Below are 15001 nucleotides of genomic sequence, written 5' to 3'. Positions count from 1 at the left end.
ACCGCTGAAGCCTGTTCTGGTAGGCTGGGAAATGCACGACCATGAAGATGACATTGCAACAAACACGCATGCACCAAATGCAAGACAAAGTTCCCTTCATGTGTGGATCAACCGAAAGGAAATGTCAAGTAGTGTTGTCACTGTCCTTTGATATTATATATATATATATATATATTTATATATATACATTGCAATGTTATGCAGATTCCAACCACATGTTAGAATCTATGTGGATCGGAGAGGAGTATGATAGAATAGGTGCCTTCGAGAAACTACAGAGGCCCCTAAAAATGATCTATCAATTAGTTTAAACTGGTAGGCTATCGCGTTAAACTCTATTTGTATTTCTTTAGTGGAAGAATGTCGGTCACTAAATAAAAACAATTCCCACCAAGCTTCCTTTACCCACTTTTAAACGCGAATTGCACCGATGGCATCAGTGTGACGTCACACATTAAGAAAACATTCCTTGGACTTTCTTGCGCAGAAAACACAAACTCAGTCATATTTCTTTTATTTCCGATTGCCTTCCAATTGCTATTTACTAAGATAAGTATTAATACGCGATTAAATAATTCCTCGCAGGTACTACAAAATTCTGCGACGTCGCGGTGAGATCTTACCGAAATTTCAACATGGTGTAACCAGATATGTCTCGCTCATCGGTGCTTCTTGGCGTTCATTTAAGGTGGCTTTCAAGCACAACTAGTCGATACATAGCGGCGGAAACTGTCATTCAAGAGAAGCTAAAGAGTATGTCGCTGCGGGCAAAGAAGGCGGCTGTTGCACGCTGAAAGAGAGACACGATCGGCACCTAACGAAGATGTTACCAGCATGTCACTCTGTCTTGGTACATTAAGAAGAACGAGATAAACATTTGTTTAGAATGAATGTTATCGCTGGTTTCGGTATAATTTCCTTGATTCTCGTATGGCCCAAAACCTTTATGATGTCAAAAATCAAGGTACCATAAATGCCCGCACTCAACCCAAGCAACCGGAGGCGTTGTATGGAAGCTCCTGGGATGCTCTATAGAAACGTGACGTCATAAAGCAGCGTTTTCTTTCTCTTTGTCTCTATAAAGCAAAAAGAAAGGCGGCATTTTCAATTCAACTGCCATCGGTCATGGTGCATAACTACGGGATGCAGGCTTAGTTGGGCTCTAATTGAGTCAACGTGTAGCTATACCTCATTTCAATTTGTGATGGTTGCTATTTCACAAATATTAATGCGTTCACGCTATCTTCACAGATTTACTTAAGCAGTCTTGTTGGCAGAACAATGACTCAGAATCGACCACGCTCACCAGAAGACTATCGATGTGAGTAATCTTTGTAGCTGTGCTGCAAATGTAGTTTACAATGCGGGTGTTATAGGTCAGAACGCAGATAATTCTGATCTGGGCAAAGGGAGGCCATTTACAATAATGCGCAAAAGTGCAGTTAGGCGCTTTAACAAAGGTGCTCCTGTATCTCACCATTGTTGAAGCTCGGGCTTGAAGCTCGAGTTGAAGATCGGGTTGAAGCTCGCGCCTGGCCACCCATGGCCAGGCGCTAAAGAAATACTCGAGAATTACGAAATAACGAGAGTTTCGCTCATCGACGAGTTGCGAAGGCCCCTGAGCAGTCTTAGATGCAGGTCGTTAGCCCACCGGACGGCGCGTCGGTCGTAATTTCTGCGCACATCAGTGTTTGCCGTCCTCTTGGCGACTGGCTTATCACGCAACGTGAGTGCCGAAGCCATTCCATCATAGCCCGGTATATAGTTAATCCAAGCGCAAGACGCCTAGTTTATAAGATGCCTTTCGCCTCACCCGCGCTGCGGAGGATAAGCTTAGACTATGCGCATCTACAGGCACAATACTTGGTACTTCGCGCGCGTGTGTGTGTGTTTGTGTGTGTGTGTGTGTGTGTGTGTGTGCGCGCGCGTGCGTGCGTGCGTGCGTGAGTGGTTCAAGGACAAGAACTGAGTTTCGCACTGCCGAGTTTTCTGAATCAACACTCAAGGATCGCGCACTTCTCGAGCCCTTGTTGTCTTCGAGGCTGGCGCAACCAGTGCTAGAAGACCGTAAGCTCTCTCTCTCATGTACGCGCTGGCTGCCGTTGCGCGGGATGAGTGGGAAAGGGGACCGAGGAAGTGAGGTCGAAGTGAGGAGAGGGATGGCTGTTGGGAGCGAACGCCCCTGGCCTCGCCTCTTTGTTCTGAGGTCGTCTGACAGCCCGCGCACCGTTCCAGCCGCAGTCGCGCAGCTCGTGGGGGCTGCGCGAATTCCGTGCAGTGCCATGAACGAGGCGCTTCGTCTGACTGCGCTACTTACTGCGCCTTTGCCGTAGTGGCCTAACAGCAACGCTTGGTGTACCGGCATGGCCTTACTGCACGCAACAAGTTTCACGTACACACGAATAACGGCATTAATAGTGTCGTTTGCACTTTCACTGCCGTCAGCACCTGTCCCTCCGAAGTGCACCAGAAGTCCTCGTTGGTGGCTTTTATAACCTGCTCTTATTACAACTGATGTAGGCCTCGAGAAATCGTCGGCTTGCTTTCCTCACAAGGTTTCTCCCCGAAAATTGAAGCGCAACTGACCGGCAATGTTCTCCCAATGCGGAAGCTCCGATAAAAAAGAGATAACGGCCTCATTCCCACTTCAATTATAAAACAACGTATTAAGCTTCGACACGTACGGCTGGCGAAAGAAAAATCATCTGGCAGAAAATGCATTAAATATCAATATACGTGCCAAATCAGTGAGTAGCAGTTTCAAGGGTGCACGGGAAATTTTATTACCTTTTTTTTTTCATTTGCCATAATGTCATCTTGAAAAGATCTCGACAAGAGGAGCAGAAATCGAGTAAGTCGTGTTAGTATACATTGGACAGAGCGATGTCACTGTAGCCGAATGCCCGAGCGATTTTGCCACTGTATTTTGGTACGATGCTAGCCGCGTGCTGTTACGTCACCACAGGTTTCAAGAGATGTTTATTAGAAAAGCAGCACAGTAGATGGCGAGTAACCAAGCTTTCTCGTACACCGTATTGTGCTGAACAGAATTGGCAACACGGAGTACGTAGTATAGAAACAACGGTGCGCGTTCGCCCGGCTTCCGCCCACCTCACTCTCCTCGCCTTCTTTTCTCTCTCTTACTCAGCGAACGACGAGGTTTGTTTACGCCAAGGTTTGTTTACGCTGCGGCTCTCGTTAAGACAAAAACGAAAATAAAAATAAAAAGAACAACGTCCGGCGCCGCGCTGGCTACCCGATGCAGTGACGCTAGCGACACACATTCAGGACCTGGCGCGGACTACGTGTTGTCGGAGGATTATTGCAGCTTACTTAGAGCAGTTTCTATTTTGCACCACACGGTGTTCGATTCTATGGTGTTTTCACCTTCTTTTTTGTCTACAGAATCCGTTTCATAATTAGCGTGCAACCCTGTCGAAGTTACGCTAATAAGTCCGGCAATAGAAAATGCATCACTGCGCGCATTTTGTGATCAAGTTTCAGGGGGAGAGAAGGTAGGGGGGGGGGCAGTGGCGCACACGTTTGTGTGAGCCATGCGCGCGATGCTGCCGCGACGAGCCGAAAATGAAAAATTCAAGAAAAAAAGCAACAAAAAGAGCAAACGTCCAAACCAACATATTACTAGCTGTACAAAGCAGTCTATAAAGCGTGAATGATTACAAGCTTTTCTTATTTATTTATTACTGAGCGTAAATAAAGAACAATTTGACATAACTGCTGGTAAAAAAACACCTAATTATTTCTTGGTGCGAACGCAGCTATACAGCAATAAGTTACTGCTATAGCCCGAACAATGTTGCGCGATATTTGTGGGAAACGAAGCTTAGTTTAAGCGCCGTCGTTTCGTGCCGCAGTTGCACGGCTGCACCTCGCAGTCCATCGCAGCTAGCGGGACAACGAGACGCACAGTTGTGCGTGGACGTTATCGCGAACGCGTAGTGCACAACACGCCGCACCGGGCACGTCCTCTCTGCCGCCGACCTGGGCCCGATCGCGAAGGCGCTGAAATGTCGGATGTAGCGTCTCAAAGCTGTAGCTGCCACGAGGGAATGACGGCAGGGATAGTGAGCGCTCACTTTTTGCAGCGAAGCTGTTAAAGGCTACTTTCCGCACTATCATGTCCGCGTGTAGAAAAAAAAAATGCGAAGATAGTGCAATGCCGGGCCGACCAGCGGCGGAGGCGCAGTTCGCCATTAAGGGGTTCACATACACAGCTTCGCTGGTCATCCTTCAACATTACTGTCCGCGAACTTGCCATTTCGCCGTGGCGGTGCTCCGAGGAGGCACACGACGTCACAACGCGCGCCTCCTCGCCGCGGATATTTCTCTCTCTCTCGCTCCCTAGTCATTACTGCGCATGTGCCACTAGTAGCATTGAGCCACAGGTGTTCCGTCACTGCGCACGCCGCGCTTTTCCCCCGCCGCCGTTTGGTATGACGTCACGCCGCGTTCCTCGTCGTTGCGCTCGCCTCCGCTCGCTTAGCCAGCTGCGTCGCATGCCTGATAACATGTCGGAGGATTGAAAAGGAGAGCTCGCGTGCACAGCAACCACAGTTGAGGCGGCAGTATCACCATCAGCATGGTTACGCCCACTGCAGGGCAAAGGCATCTCCCATACTTCTCCAACTACCCCTGTCAAGGGGTCATGGGGTAGGGCGGCAGTATGGACGGCGACCATTCTAATAAGCAGGAGGAGGCCTGGAATCGACATCGGAACGAAATGAAAAGAAAACGAATCGCCTAGGAAACAGATGAACAGCGCGCCGAACGACCGGTGAAACGCCGCAACAAAGCTACACAACCAGACTAACCTGGACTTGCGATCGAGATTAACCAAGGCTAACCATGCTATGCCTTAGCTTTCGCTACGTATATCCCGGCATAGCCGAACTAAGCCACTGCCAATTTTTTTCTTATAATTGTTATTACGCGGCGCGCAGCACGCGCAAAACGTCTCAAACCGATAGACCACTAAACCTGGTCGGCGGTGGCGCGTGGATGGAGGGGCTTTAGACTGCACGAGGGAACGGGTGTTTAGGTTGCAATTCTCTCCTACCATGCGTGCGCCTGCGGCCCAGTGGGCGACATGGGGTCGGGCTGCTGCTGCGCTGTGGACCGCGGTTCAAATCCCACCATCGGGCACGTAAATACTTTTTAATGCGAAAGCATCATATACCCCATTACGCGAAAATGCGTCGGCGTGGCCGAAACGTGGTACCAAAAATGGCCGACGGCGCAGAGTAAAAACACGTCAAAAGAAATGCTCGGATTGACGTTAAATTTTTCAGGGAGTGTCCCGTAAACAAACCAAATTATTAGCTCCGAGAAGAAAATTTGGTGAATTACGGTCTGGGCGGGAACCGAAAATGGGTCTCCGGGCTGCGAGACGAGCAGGCCTCCCCATCACCACGGCGGCTCCTCGGTTCTGGTTGACTGGAGGTGTGCCTAGTGCGTGCGTCACTGCGTACGTCACGACGCAGTCAATGGGGAGGAGGTGGTGCCACATCACAAGTGTATAAAATGAGTATATAAAAAGAAGGCGTTAATGTCCAATCGAACGGCGCTTAGCGGTCCTTCGAGTTACGAACTCGTCGCGGGCAAGCGCGCGCGCTTGAGACGCTTGGCGCGTTTTGGTTTGGTCTTACCAATTTTTCGTAAAACCTCATTGGGTCTTACCAAGGCTCAGTTAGAACGCAGGCGAGAGCCTTGCGCGGACAAGGGACGCGCAGAAGAACACATTTCACCAAAGGGACTATAATGCTTTCGCATTCCCACACGTAAGCAGTCTTAAGTGTCTCTCTGCCATTTTTTTTAAGGCGAAAGTTTTATGTGGCTCATGGGTCGAAAAATCCTATGTCCAGCGTTATGGAAAAATTCACCGTGTGGCGTTGTGGCAACAAAATTCAATGGCACCAGAATCGATAGGAGTCGAACCTACGACCTTTGGTGTTCATTAGAGCGAACTTAATTAACGCGCATTTATTTACTATATAATTAATTACAGCACTTGAACCCGCGGCCTCTAGTGGGAGTCGGTCCCACGACTTTTCGTGTTAACTGAGGCAAAGTTAACTAAGGCTCTCGAACCCACGAGCTTTGGTGGGAGTTGAATCCTCGATCAATTGTGGGACCAAAATTCAACGGCACCAAAATTGATGGTGCCACTATTGATGGTCGAACTCATGACCTTTGGTGTTAACTAAGGCGAAGTTAATTACTCCACAGTTAATAAAGATAGAGTTACGACACTTCAACCCACTACCTATGGCGATATGCAACAAGTAATATGAAGTAACAACGCATTCGAACGAAAATGTCAATTAATTCAAATGAATGTCTCGCGAGCGCGCAGCCTTCATCCTCTTTGGCGTATGCTAAAGTGACTGTCAACTTCTTTTTCTTTTTTTCTTTTTTTTTGAGCGACAGTTTGTGTTAGGAGCCCAGGTGAGAAGTCCAACCAGAATAAGCTCCCACTCTCCCCCCCCCCCCCCCCCCTCTCTGCCTTCCTGCCAGAAACTCCGGAAATGTTCGCGAATCTAGTTTCGCGAAGAAAATTGGTCGCGTTATTTGTGAGCTTAGGTCATTGCGACGTCAGTACACACGCTACAGACGTCAGTGGCAGCCTCACAGGAATGCAACGATAGGAAAGTTCTGGTCATTTGCCTGCAGGCGGCCACATCCACAGATGACGCCGCATGTTGAACGCATGTTGAACGCATGTTGAACGCATGTTCCCGAAAGCACTACCGCAACATGGAAACGTGATAAATTTATTATTTGCATTTTACGAAGCTGTTGCAACGTTGCACACGTTAATTTATTCGACGAACATGTCTTGTCGACAAGAATGCAAACGCACTCGACCGGGAAGACACCAACCACCCGTAGTATGCGCAGCGAGTCCACGTATATCGTCAACGTGGCTAGCGTGCGGTGTCCTTCTTTTACACGGAAGTAGCATGGCTTGGCTCATTAGCTAAACCCACCGGCGACTTTCTGCAAGCGCCTTCGTTCTGGCCAGGAAATTGCGCGGAGGGCAGGTGAAAAGCGTATGCATAAGAATTATTTTGTTTGAATTAGGAAATACACACGCTCGTCCAAAAGATAAGTGCCGACGAATGAGCTGACTATGTCTGTAGGTGCGTATGCATACGAAGCTAAGGTCCGCGTTAGTCGTACGACTCCAAGCTGACTGCAGACGCGAAGTGAACGTCTCACCAATTATTTCGATTCTCGAGCCTACCCAGAACAAAACGGAGTTGAACACATCGCTCTCGATGCAGCCAGTGATACGGATCGCCAACCTCCGCCGTCTCAAAATTCGTGGCGTTCGACGGTTTTATTCTAGAGCTGTACCAGCTAGGTTGTTGGGTCATCTTAGGTTTTACATATGAACCCGACTACATGCGAAGAGGGCGTCAAAATGAGCGGCTTAAAATAGAACCCTTCGCATTTTTTTTTATGTCAAACGGTGGTGCATAACACTCACTAAGTATATGTCGTTACACGTGCGATCAACCGCACGATTTCCGATACGCAACGTCGGAAATCAATACAAGCAATTTGAAAGTTTGCCGAGTCGAATTATTTGGTGCTCATGAGCTGCGTAACATGGGAAGCTTGGCCATGGATATTATATGCAGCTATTCAGAACAGGACAAAAGTTTCAAATGCAAACGGAATAACTAAGACGATAGAAATTCGAAAACAAGGCGGCGGAGCGGGGGGGGGGTTGATGTTATGCAAAATCTTTTTAAGATTATTCCACGTTTCACGAGGCTAAGACAAGCTCGAACGCAAACTTCAGTGCAAACCTCTATCGTGGCATAAAAGTAGACAAGGAATGAGTAGAGCGCGAGCGGTGCTGACAACCACGCAACGGTCGAATCCAGCACAGCGGGCGCTACACGTGACCGCTCTCACCCAATGTGTCGGCCTATCAAGCAACCAGTGTTCATTTATTTTTCGTTTCCAGCCTACCACCCCTAAGGCGTTGTCAGTGTATTCCCACGTCGTTTCCATTTCGGTCTGCTCCTATTTCAGCCAACTTAAAAGAAAGTTTCGCAAACCGTCGCTTCGTAAACGCGTGTTCGCCGATTCGCGTCACGACGTCGAACGTGAACGAGCACTCCTCCTCTCGGTCCGAGGGGTGCGCGTGCAGGGAACAAGGACACAGCTGCAACAACGACCACAGCGGGCGTACGCGCGACGGTGCTCGCGTCGTACCGGCCACCCGGACGTGCGAGCGAGCCTGTGTCTGACTCCCGCCCCGGGAATCTGCCTTCGCCGGCCACTATCAGGAAGCACGTTCAAGTTCAGCGCTGTCGCTGGCCCCCTTCGCGGCAGCCTCTCGTACGCGCGCGTATCTGTATAACCGGTGGTAATACATTTGATTTATTAGTCCAGCGCAAAGACAGGCACCGCACTTTGGTACGCTGAGTATCGCGCGGTTTTTAACGTCTCGACAGCCGCGAGGTAACGAAAAAAAAAACAGTAATAAAGGAATTTCACGGAAAAAGCAACGCGCCTAAGGCTGAGTGGGACAGAAATAAATGGAGAAAGATGACTCCCAGAATACTCGTTTGTGTGGTGTCCACTCGCAAGCTCTCGGAAAAAGTATGTCCGAAAGAGATATCGTATACGCAAGAAAAGAAAGGAAAAAGAAGAAACATTTAGAAAAGAAGAAAAGTGGGTTGAGCAAGGAGGGAAAGAAGACATACACACATAGGTGCAGCTCTTGGGTTTGCTACTGCACGGAGGCTCAAGGCCAAGCTATAGACGCCGCAGTAACGGGAGCCGCTCATTGTGCATGCGAGGTGGGTCACCGATAACTCAGTACCCCGAGTAGCATCGACTTTTAATGCGGCCGTGTACGTATAGAGTGAAGCGAGCGAGCGTGTGTGTGTGCGTGTGGGTGGCGATTTGGACTACCTGCTGGGCAGCGATTTTCACGAGCGCGCCCTTTCAAGAAGAGAAAGACGACTCCCAATAGATTCGAGCTGGGCGAACAGATAGATGCGGGGGCGAGTGCAGTGTAACGGAAGGAGGCCAACTTTGAATTCATATTCATCATCGCCTCGTCCGTTCGTTTCGCCCGTTTGTTTCGCGAAGCAATGCGTTCGAGCCGGAAGTCTCACGTTCACGAAACCGTGCCGTATACTTTATGCCGAACCTCGTCCGCATTTCAGACACGCGTTGCGGCAGCATGGGTGAAGCGTTTCTGGGCGTTTAAACTAGACCGGCGTTGCGCGTCAATACATGCGTCGAATTGGCTACGCCGCCCATTTCGCCCCGTTGATTACCCACTTCACTTAAAGTTGATTGAGCTGTCACGAACCACAGTTGCACGAGGAAAACGTTACGATGAAATGTCTCACCGCCATGTCGTCGGCCGTTTAACGTCGACCACCCAGCCACCTTACCCATTTCCCCAAGGCGCAGGGTAGCGAACCAGGCTCAGCCTGGTTAACCACTTTTCTTTCGTTTATCACGTCTGTGTCTCTCCCAAGCAAAAGGAAGCAGTGACTAAAGAATGGCACTCTGCAGTGTGCACGAAAGACATGTAGAACGTGGCAGTGTCATGTACAGATGGCCTAGCATTAGACGTGAAAATTTGTATGGCATTGTATATTAGTTCATTAGCGTGCCAGTGTTGCGCATGAGCGCCGCATTTGAATCAAGGCTCTCCGACTATTCGTAGCATATTCTGAAGGCTGTGCTTCACTTTGGTGTTTTATTCCTTTAATCATATTCCTTCCTGCGTTTGTCGCTCCTGTTTGTTCCGTTCTTGTTTTCTTTATTGCTTTTTAATCGCCGTGGTTTATTCTTACGGTATATGGTGGTACAGCCGGCTGTTCTGTGACCTGTTTTCCAAGACTCGCATCGTTTAATTAGCAACAGCAACGTCATCGCCAAGTAGCGCCACCGTGTAAGATGAATCAATCGTATCGATGAACTCAACAGGTGCTCGAAATTAACCCGGTGCTTTCCACTACTCAATTCACACGACTCGGGTATAGATTTGGGACGCCAAAACTCACGAGGCACACATGTCGGAACGGAGAATGATGAGATAGAGGCAAACTGGTAGTCGACAGGGGACCGTATGGTGCCGTATCAAGAAATTACACAATATTATAGATTATCCAGACTTTCCTACCCCCACCCCCCCCCCCCTTCCCGGCGCACAAGTCGCTAACCAAACGGCAGGAGCTCATCTGGAGACAGCTGCAGAAGTGCTCGTTCCCAACACTAATCATATGCTCCTACACCGATCACACCAAATTTACTCATCAGTGCAAGCTGCGGCGAGCCCCATGGGCCGACCTCTTTCACATATTATGGGGCCGGGCGGTCCCGGTATACTTATCCTTAGCAGTTCACAGGTCTGGGTCGCGGGGCGGGCAGAGAAAGTTGCCAGGGAGCAGGGACTCCGGGCCGACTAACCGCCGTCGCCTCCCGCAACTGTAGAAACTACCAGTTATAGGGATTCAGACAAAAAAATTGTTTGTCCGTCCATACAGGTCACCCCACGTACAGGTCACCCCCTTGTTTGTCCACGTGCAGGTCACCCTTATGCTGTAATGCCCTGTGGGCCGCGCGTTGATGCCTTCAAATTTTCCTTTCTTGTGAAAACTATAATCGATTGGAATAAACTTGACGCAGATGTACTTATTGAAACGCACACAACTGAATCATTTGAGCGTAAACTGTCATGTATTTACTGAATGCATTGTTTGTTTATTGCGGAACTGGTGTTACGTGTTTGTGGAAAATTCATTTTCCCCCACCCCTGTAAAAGCCCGCAAGGGCTAACAGTATTGAAAACAACAAAACAACAGAAACATTCAGAGCGGAGGTAGGCCTGAGCGCCGTCGCAACACTAGTTGTACAAGAAACAAAGCACGCTACGTCCTCCCGCATTGTTACCCGCTGCTACCCGAAAGCAAAAAAAGCGCTACCGCTGCCGAAACGAAGACAATCGGAGATTTACGGTTAGGAAACTTTTCGTGAAACGCGCGCCTTCTTTATAAAGACTCTCGCGGTGCGATCGGCTGGTGTGGGCATATTTCATCGAACTGCTAAGAACCCCCCCCCCCCCCCCCAATGAACAAATACCAAGTGTGTCCTTCCTCTTCTCTCTTCTCAAAGGCCAGACTTCTTGTATGCGTTCTCGCGCGGGAGGCAGATACAACGAAGTTGCCATGTAATCATAACGAAAAGGCGAATCGCGCCAGCGCGGGGTGCGAGTGTGACTTACTCTTACCAAAGAACGGCGCAAGAAATACAACTCAATACATTGCTCGGCGTCGGTTCAGGGTCGAACACGTCCAAGCGTACGGCCGTGAGCATAGCAGGAGGAGAAACAGAAATGATAAGGGGAAAAAGTAAAATAAATAAAGCCGCTCAGCCTGGCTTTTAAGGGAAAAGCGAAAGTATAAAAGTACGCACCACTACGACTCATTTACGCTGGAACAGAATTTAAAATGTGCCCGTAAGAGCTACAGGGCTTCGAAACCTTTCCCCGCGTTTCGTAGCCGAGACTGTGATATGGCAAGTGTGCCAAGAAAGAGACAATAAAAAATAGAAAAAGAAGTGTCGTCGTTGAGCGGGACGAAATGTGAGCTGAAAATGAGCATATCGCCCCTTTCTGTTTGTTCGGAGCGCTCAAACTGTCATGCATAGAGAGACGCTCACACACACACAAACACACACAAAAAAAATCAAGTGCTTAAAGAAGAATCGCGACAAAAACGGACATGAGGTCAATAAATCACCCATTCGTACCAACTCGGAGAGACCAACGTTATTGTTTTTTTTCTCTCACTCTTTCCAGCCCACTAAAAATAGCGACGGTGGTTTCTGATCACCCAATCGTCGTTACGACTAAAAAACATACAGCTCTGTCAACGTTCATTCCAGCTGAGACGCTTACAGAAGCAACCGACGAACACGAAGCATGTGTCACTCCAAGCTGCCTGAGAAAAGTGGCCTGCTGATAGACTTTCCGACGTGACGAGCGCGCCTACCTTGAATGCTCGCTTAACGGTTCTGGCATATGAAGAGTATTGCAATCATTAGCTTTTCGCATTTACCGGTCCCCGCGGTGTGGTAATCAACGATACCGTTTTGGGGCATCCAACGCGACTTAACTGCTGTGAGAAACTTTGTCGTACCTATGTCGTGGCTACGACAACAATGTCGTTGCTATCGCGATTCTGTTTTGCGACGTACTGTAAGAGGAGTTCGAACCATACGTCGTATCGTCGCTGAGTTTATATGCAAGGCAAAAACTGGCAAAGACGCCGAAACAACGCGGTAATTACGGATAAGCCAATGAGCTGAAAGTAAACTGGCGCTCTTCTTGTTGTTTTTTTTCTTTCTATGTACAGAAACAACGGGGGTGTGAAAAAAACGTGACTGACATAAAAAACACGTTCCTCGATAAACGAGAACAGTGTAGGGGGGTGATTAAAGTTCACCAGCAACTTCGCAGATTAATGAGAAGCGATTTGCAAGAACGACAATACGCGCGCGAAACCGACTCAATTCCCCCGCGGCACACAATCAGCTGCGAGTTTTAAAGAAGTAAACACTTTGGGTAGCAACAACCGATAACAACCTAAAAAAAATTAAATTTACGACGTCGGAAGTTTATTTGGCCCAGGGGCACACTTTCGCAGAATGACGATTTCTTTCGTTCCACTTTCTTTTATTTATCTCCTTTTTTTAAAATCTTTTTAAAGAAGTGAAGTGTGGAGCACAAACTTACTCGCTTCTCCGAAATAGATTGCGGCGCTGAAGGAAGACCCACAGGTGCGGAGCTGCAGCACTTCGTCGTCGTTGTTCAGTGTTTACGAGGACAAAAAAGCTTTAAGGCGAGAAAAAAAAAGAAAGTAAGACCGAAGATGAGAATAAATAAATTCACACCGTCGAATCGGCTAAGCAACGTAACTCCTGTGGACGCACTTGGTCGACGGAATCCCAGCGCAGGCACTTGGTCGGTCGATGATCCCCAAACTGGTGTTCCGAAAAAAAAAAACACATATAACGAAGATTTCTTCGTGGAGGGAGTACGCTTCACCAGCACAAGAACTGCACTTCGCGTCACCACTGATCCAGATCTTTCGCTTGACAGGAACACTTCACGATCTTACAAGTCCAGTCGAGGCACAAAGAACCAGGGCACTCTCGCGAGCCAAAGAGACGAATTGGCCGTTCGAAAATAATAAATAAATAAATAGAAGAACGAAACAGAAAGCCCTGGGACGGTCTGTTAGGGCAACACTCGGGTCACATCACTCTTTGGTTTCATCACGAAGCCAATCGCCGTCTGGACCGGTACACGACGACTCCGCCACACGCAGCTCCGCTAAACAAAACGACGTCCAGGTCTTCTTCAGTCTCCCACGACACTTAATGGGATTGGATCCCCCGCTGCTCTTCAAAAGTACCACGCCGCGCAATTCGAAGACCTTTCTGCTCAGCTCAGTATACGGCGAGTGCCTCCTCTCTACAAATCGCCGCAACGTATTGGGGAGGTGGGCGAGCGAGCGCGAGGGACTTCCAACACGCGGCTCTACGGCGGACGTCTGGAGAACTGCCTCCGACCGAGGCACGCCGAACAGATCTGACTGATGCTCGGGGCGAGAGGAGACGCGCGGGCGTCGACGCGCGCGGACGGAGAGAGTTGGTGGCGCGCGCAACCGCTCGCAGCCGTGGTCAGCGCGCCGAGTGAGGCGCCTCGGCCGACACGGCCGGACGAAGTTTGGCCGCCCGGTGGAGAGGCTGGCGAGTGATGAAGAAGAAGAGCGAGAGAGGGGCAGAGAGGGGTCTTCGCCGAACGGTGGCCCGCACGTAAGACCGGTTGATCGCCGGCGTCACGCAGGCTGCTCCTCCGCGTGTGCGGGCGACTGCTGCGCGCGAAAAACTTTGCCTCCGCCGCCAGGTGGAAGAGAAGCGGCGCCTCGCCGCTAGAGCGTGTGCCGCGAGGCAGTTGTGAGTGCAGCTCGTCGGAGCAGGACACCCGTTTTCTGGCTTCACAGTTCGGCGTGTGTGTGTGCGTGCGAATGACGCTCGAAGCAGCGGCCTGCGCCGTACGGGCTTCGAGCCGAGCGGGAAAGCCGCCCGTGATGAACGAGGAGGAAGTTTGATGGTGAACGTGGAGAGTGCGAGGCTAGACGGAGGTGGAGCGCCCCGTACTTGTGAATGAGCGGCGGCTGGGTTTATGAGCTTGTTGAGCAAGGGATAAACGGTGCGAATGCGAGAGACATGGAAGTAGTTGTGTCGAACCCGTTTTGCGCCGAGTTGAAGCTCGCGCTACTCGATTCTGAGCTGGCGATCCTTCGTCAAATTAATTCGAACGTGTTAGTGAGAGTGCGTTTGTATGTGTAACGGCACGCGTTACTTCGGATGACTTTGCCATATATCTGGTTATACAATGCTAGTAACACATCATTATTTTCTTCATACTCACCTATTCATTTGAAGATTTTGAAACTTCTTTTCTTCTTCGCAGTGCCATTTTCTTAGCAAGAATGCTGGGACGCTGTGGTTTTTCGGTGGCCTATTTTTCCGTTGATTTCATAGGCATGGAAACAATAAACAAGTATTCTAGTCCGATAATTATTAAAAGGTAGGCGAGAAACGGCTTCGGCGCAAGTAAGGTGGGAGCTTCGCATTGTGCCTGTTATTTTTATCTGCTCATACAAAAATAAATCGTTCACGAAAACTGGACAGAAACCGTCGACGATTATTGTCAATGTCAAAGAATAGCCGAAGCCTTTCAGAAAGCTATGCGTTTTTATTAGAGTGACTTCTGTATACCTCGTATATCTTTAGGAAAAGACGCGATTTTGTGCACATCCACACGTGCTCGCGTACGCGATGAACACCTCGAGTTTTCAATTAGATACTTAGAGCTTGTAAAGTCCGCCTGTAATACTATAAAGCTATGGGACAACAATAATTGGATCGAACT

At 49.2% G+C, this 15001-nt stretch overlaps 1 protein-coding gene across 6 annotated transcripts in view; it reads right to left on the bottom strand.

The window, feature by feature from the left end:
• The window catches only part of LOC139057453 (dopamine receptor 1-like), a 556142-nt gene that overhangs the window by 160478 nt on the left and 380663 nt on the right, over positions 1–15001 (bottom strand). Inside the window, exons 1-2 of one of the 6 annotated variants that reach the window (XM_070535762.1) lie at positions 12991–13787; positions 12794–12892 (exon numbers count right to left, since the gene is read on the bottom strand). The exons of 3 other annotated variants lie outside the window; for them this stretch is intronic. The gene's annotated coding sequence lies outside the window, so the exon portion shown is untranslated. Of the gene's footprint in view, positions 1–1477; positions 1612–12793; positions 13788–15001 lie in introns of those variants that run through there. 2 more of the 6 variants (XM_070535760.1, XM_070535764.1) reach the window with 2 other exon arrangements.

The sequence above is a fragment of the Dermacentor albipictus genome, chromosome 3, assembly GCF_038994185.2.
Source record: "Dermacentor albipictus isolate Rhodes 1998 colony chromosome 3, USDA_Dalb.pri_finalv2, whole genome shotgun sequence".
In the NCBI taxonomy this organism is placed as follows: domain Eukaryota; kingdom Metazoa; phylum Arthropoda; class Arachnida; order Ixodida; family Ixodidae; genus Dermacentor; species Dermacentor albipictus.
The sequence above is the reverse complement of the archived record's forward strand: the minus strand, read 5'-3'. Positions and strand labels throughout refer to the sequence as shown.